The 6000-nt window shown below is 35.5% G+C and overlaps 1 long non-coding RNA gene across 5 annotated transcripts in view; it reads right to left on the bottom strand.

Moving 5' to 3' along the window:
- Positions 1 to 4994: 4994 nt before the first annotated feature.
- The window catches only part of LOC125754253 (uncharacterized), a 58712-nt gene continuing 57706 nt past the window's right edge, over positions 4995 to 6000 (bottom strand). For 4 of the 5 annotated variants that reach the window (XR_007407974.1, XR_007407973.1, XR_007407971.1 and 1 more), the window contains one exon: positions 5367 to 5503. This is a non-coding gene — a long non-coding RNA (uncharacterized LOC125754253). Of the gene's footprint in view, positions 5193 to 5366; positions 5504 to 6000 lie in introns of those variants that run through there. The other variant, XR_007407972.1, reaches the window with a different exon arrangement.

The raw sequence follows: 6000 nt of genomic DNA, 5'->3' as shown, positions 1-6000 counted from the left end.
TAAGATCATTGTCAGAGACCTTAAGTGGTTGTATTTTTTTTTTTTTTAGCTTTCATCAGTTTCACTGAGAAGTGAGTCAAGAACACTTCTTTATACTGTCATGTCCTAAATTGATCCACTCTACAATAATTTTGATGTTTATTTGTAGATACAGCTAAAGTGAAATGAGAATTAATGTGAAATGATGGGGTTTGGTAATGCATGGTCAAGAAAGAGTTCTTGAGATGTCTTCAGTGTTTAAAGCACAGGGACAGGACCCACTTACAGAAAGAACTGCACTAAGATTGTGGGGAGTGACTGATTACATACTCTCAAATTGGGAGGGGGTTAGGGAAGTGTTAAGTCTCTAAGGAATTTTCCAGGACTTTGAGGGGTCATTTACTATTGTCTAGTAAAACCTTACTCATGAGACCCTTCAGATGTAACAGTGGGCCATAATTTGGAGGATAGTTGCTAGCATATATCTTAGGGGAGGGAGGGTAAAAGACAGAGTAAGTTTCCAAAAGGATTTTTATGTTAAAGAAGACTTACAGGAACCCTGGAGTTCCAGCTAATGTCAAGGTAACTGTTGGGCAGACGGAGGTAGGGCCTCTCCAAAATGGATGACTTAAGGCTAATAGGTGGGGTCACCCTTCCCACAGATGTCACCTCAGACAAGTTCCTAAAACTCATCAAGTCACAAACAACTCGCGACCTACCAAGACCCACCTAAAAGAAGAACACCAGAATCAGCCAAAAACAAGAACATGCACCCTGCCTCACCTTAGCACATAAAACACATGTCCCTAACCACCCCATTTTTTCCCTTAACTTGCACAGGCATAAAAAACATACACCCTTCCCCTCCTGGGCCGACTTCCCTGACTAGGGGGCCTCCGCTCCGAGTCACGGAACCTCGCCCGGGAGTGCTCCCCATTAAAGGGGAACCTACTGCCTGGCTCTGCTTTCTTTAATTTTCTCCACCGATCACTGAAAGAAAGCCTAACAGTAACTTTGTCTTTTTTCTCTAGCAAAGTATTAACATTGAAGCTGTTGAGTTCCCAGAGGAAGGTCACCAAGACTGTCTTAAGTACTTGTCAATGGGCTACAAAGGAAAATTAATTTTTTTCTGTTTTCCTTTTGCCTTTGTTCTCCACATTAAGAATAACTAATTTCATTAGAAGCCAAAAAATAAAAAAAGTAAAAGCACTGTAAGAGTTTTGCAGGCAGTTCTGGTGTGAATGATGTAATTTGTTGACTTGTATATGCTTCTATGCTTTTAGTGCAAGTGAAGATATGTGAAAATATAAATAGAGTTTGAATCTCTAATTATAAATATAAATATGCAAATTTCAAACTTTTTGTAGGTATTTAAATATCCTGTAATTTTTTGGCAGAATTATGACTAAGGTAGGACAAACCGATTTAAATTAAAGAAATTATTCTAAATGACAATAGATCTAAAAATCAAGTTTTTAATGTATAAATTTGGTATTTTTCTTTCTTTTTCTAAACTTCTGCCAATTTTTAATCTTTAACTGTGATAACTGCAATACTGAAGTGCAATCACCAGAATAATTATTTTAAGGTGTGATTAAGGTTTTCAGAAATATGAATGTTTGTATAAATATCAAATCTAGTCTGTTAAATGCCCAAAAAGGCCTTCTCTTTTGAATAAATAAAAGCAACAACCAAGAGTAAATTGTTAAAATCATTCCAGAGAACAGTAGGATCTGATTTCTTACAGTTTTCTAGTTATACATTTATTTTTATAAATCAATGGCTCAGCCATACTTTAGACTAACAAACACATCCTAAGTGATTACATGGCAAGAGTGAAATGTAGAGATAATTTTTCTATTAGTTAGCCTTCTTCTAGTTAACTTTTTATTTGAAAGCCAACTGAAAATATTACCTAAGAAGTTAATTATGAGGTAAATAGTGAGTGATACAAGTACCATACAGTTTTCTAACTATCCAACATCCTGTCTTCCAAAAGGTACTCAACATGTTGCTTTCCTGCTCAGAAATGGGAAAAATAAATGATTAGACAAAATTAGACAAAAGTACAAATACTCTACTTGTGGGAACATAGGACTTTGAAACTACATAGAATTTTTTTAAATTTATTTTTTTTAAGATTTTATTTATTTATTCATGAAAGACATAGAAAGAGAAGGAGACACAGGTAGAGGGAAAAGCAGGCTCCCTCCAGGGAGCCCGATGAAGGAATCAATCCCAGGACCCCTGGATCACGCCCTGAGCCATAGACAGATACTCAACCACTGAGCCACCCAGGCATCCTGAAATTGCATAGAATTTATTTTTATTTGTTTGTTTGTTTATTTATTTATTTATTTATTTATTTATTTTACTACATAGAATTTAAACAGATGTTTTCCACCTTCAGTTCTAAACTCATTGCCATTATAGAGCCAAAGATAAATTAGCATGAACCAAATACATGTGACATCTAATAAAGGACTCTATTTCCAACTTCTCTAATATTAAAGTTCCACTTTCTTAAATCAGAATAAAAAAACACATTAAAACATTATTCTATTTTAAATCCAGCATAAAAAAAAATCCAGCGTAAATATTGTATTAGTCACACTTTTTGACACTACATTAAATTAGTAGTTTTGTTTATTTGATAGAATCAACTCCCAGAGTTTTAAATTTTAAGGAAAAAAAAACTATAGTAAGTCATTTATTTGAGAATCTAAGAGAGAGAAGAATGAGTTTTTAATATCCAATATCTAATGGAGCTATATATAAAATAAAATTAATAAATTATGAAACATAATTCATTAAACAAGTACTTTTTGAGTATTTATTACTGGTACTGGTCTAAAAACTTTCCTTTATTCATTGTTACTTTCATTTCCATATGTTTTGGAAATTTTTATGCAACTCCATACTGTAGTTTGCTCTACTGAGACCTCTGAATTCAAGCAATAAGTAACCTTTAATCCTAAACTCCTTGTTTGCTACATCAACCTGTGCTTTAGGGATAGTGTTCTTCTGGGGTCTAATATAAACTGAATTCCAGAACAAAATAATGAATTAAACAATGAGGCTTTTCTCTTTAGCCTCAGGAAAGATTTAAAAAAATGAGAGCTAACAGTCAAATGGCTATTGCCATGTTGTAGACATTGTTCTAATGGTCTCATATACCAACTAGTTTAGTGAGTCCAGCCAGCTCGATGCTGTGGGTCACAATTACCTCCATTTAAAAGGAGATGCTGTGTCATTTTTCCAAAGTCACACAGCAGAGAGTCATCAAACCCCGTTGGTCTGGCTCCAGAGTCCCTGCTTCTCCTTTTGTACTGTACAGTCTATGACCTAAGGCACAATCTCTGTGGTTCTGGATGCCTTCATTTCTTATCACTCTGGAAATCATCTTTTCATGACTCAACTTTCCATTTTGTACTTGGTAGTTATTTTGAACAAAAAGAAGAGAAAATTTTCTTCTTACCAATCACAAAGCCCAAGTTTACCAACTGCATAGCCTAACTCCTCCTATGTAGTTTCTAAGTGAAGAGGAAGAGTAAATATTTTCAGAGCATTCTCATGGAAAGCGACATACGACTTAGAATTATTTCTCTGAACTTTATCAATATAGACACTTAATTGGACTTTTGGACTTCCTTTCTTATTTAAGTTGGCTACTTATAATGACAAAAATAGCCTTTTCTGCATCCTTGTATTGCTTTAACTTGGGTCTAAGCTACCATCATCTTTTCTTGTAGTCGCACTATAATAGTATCCTACTGCCTACATCCACCCTAGTTCCTTTTTATTCCACATATAATACCCTTGCTGGTGTAATTCAGTCAGAGCAGGTGACATCATTCTGCTCAAACTTCACAGTGAGTTGGCATGTGCAGTATGTCCCCTATTCACGGGAATGAGGCCCAACACCCCCAAGGGATGCCTAAAATCACAGATCGTACCAAAATCCTATGTGTACTGTGTTTTTTCCTATATGTACATTACCTATGATGAAGTTTAATTTATAAATTAGGCACAGTAAAAGATTAGCAATAATAACTAACACAAAAATAGAGAAATTAGAACAATATGCTATAGTAAAACTTATGTGAATGTGGTCTCTCTCTTAAAATATCTAATTGTACACTAGTCACCTTCTTGGGATGATAAAATGCTCATGTGATGAGATTAAGTTAGGTGAATGATGTAGACATTGTGACCTAGAATTAGGCTCCTAGAGATCTGAGGCCTTGTCAGACAGAGGATCATCTCCTTTGGGATCATGGTTCTGGGTGGGTGGCAGAAACTGCAGGTAAGGGAGAGCTACTGTAAATTAGAAGAAAATCTGCCCCTTTTCCTCCATCTTGTTCCTCTCCTGTTGTCCTTATTACTATTCCTTTGTGCTTGCCAGGCCAGCTCAGGGAGTCAGGGCATTTACTCCTTGATCTTTCATCTGCCTGGAATGCATTTCTCCCCAATGTCCACATATTTCACTCCCTCTTTGCCTTCAGGTTTTAAAGTTATCTCCTCAGCAATGCCTGCCTTCTCCATCTCTGTCTAAAATATTATACCCTCATCACTGCAATTTCTCTCTCCCTTCCTGATTTATTTATTTTTCTTTAGAAAACATCAATATCTGATACACTATATATTTTGATAATTTATCTTACTTCCTTATGTATGATGTCCATTTCAGCGTTAACTGGAGCTTCAGCATGAAAGACAAAGACCGTTGAATAGTAAGGGCTTAAAACATACTTGCTGAGTGAATCAAGAATGAACTATTAGACAGATGCAATAGTGAAATGAGCTGACTCACTCTAAGACAGTATATTTCAAATCGATTTGAAAAAAGTCAGTTTTACCCATTCTAGGCAAAAACAAAAGTTAGACTAATTGTTCAATTCTTTTTTACAATTTTTAAAATTTAAAATCAATTGATTAACATATAATGTACTCTTAGCTTCAGAGGCAGATTCAATGATTCATCAGTCTTACATAACACCCAGTATCCATTTCTTACCTTTTTTTTTTTTAATAGTTGTGTGGCTGTTAACCTGCTGCTGAGATTGGTCAGTCCAGGGGAGCATGTAGAAACTGTGAGATGCTTGTATGGATGACACCAGAATTGTCCCATACTGGACTATGACTGTCCATTTTTGATCTTATCTCTCTTTCACTCCGTTAATCAAGTTTGCCTCGGTAGTCCAAATCGCTGACTGCTTGTAAGAAAAAAACAACTATTTTCTTCACCCTATAGAAACCCTTTTAAGAGCAGTCTACTGAATAGTTCTCCAGTTTCTTCCCTCCTGCATCTACCTAGTGGTCTTGTCAGCCTCCAAGCTCCCCATCACCCAAAAAGAAACAAAGACAAAACAGACAGAAGCAAAATAGATCTTTCTCTTCTCCGTATTTACCGTACTTTGCCATGGCTTCACAGAGTTTGGATGTGTCCTATGTGTCCTTGCCTTAGTCATTGTTTTGTTCTTCTTTTATCTCCCATCTTTCCAGGTAAATATTCCCTCTCAACCTGTAGGAAACATGTTGGTTTTGTTTACTATTGGATTCCTCCACAACTAGTCTGGGGTCTGGAAGGTGGTAGGGGATTCATATTTGGTGACTGACAACCTTCAATGCATCCTTCAGGCTTCAGGAGGACTTGGGGGGCCAAGGTCTTTCTTTTTTTGAATTGTACTTATCATGGTTTAGCAAATATTCAGTACATGGATTTTAACTTCTTAAACTTGAAACTTTTGAGAACAGTAATTTTTTTTAAACATTTCTGGTTTTATGCTTTGTGATCAGTAAATATTAGCTAAGTGAAAGAACGAGTGTAAGAATCACATGCAAAAATCAGAAATTGCAAATGTGAAAGAGAATGTATTTTCCTATATGATAGAACTTTAAAACTATTTCAGATTGTGACAGGAAATTTATTATCAGGCTGCCTAAAAAAAGCCATTCCAATAACGTAAGCTTTTACATAAAAATATCACCTTATATAAGCATCTGTAATTTTCCAAAATG

Source organism: Canis lupus, chromosome 33 (assembly GCF_003254725.2).
Source record: "Canis lupus dingo isolate Sandy chromosome 33, ASM325472v2, whole genome shotgun sequence".
In the NCBI taxonomy this organism is placed as follows: domain Eukaryota; kingdom Metazoa; phylum Chordata; class Mammalia; order Carnivora; family Canidae; genus Canis; species Canis lupus.
The sequence above is the reverse complement of the archived record's forward strand: the minus strand, read 5'-3'. Positions and strand labels throughout refer to the sequence as shown.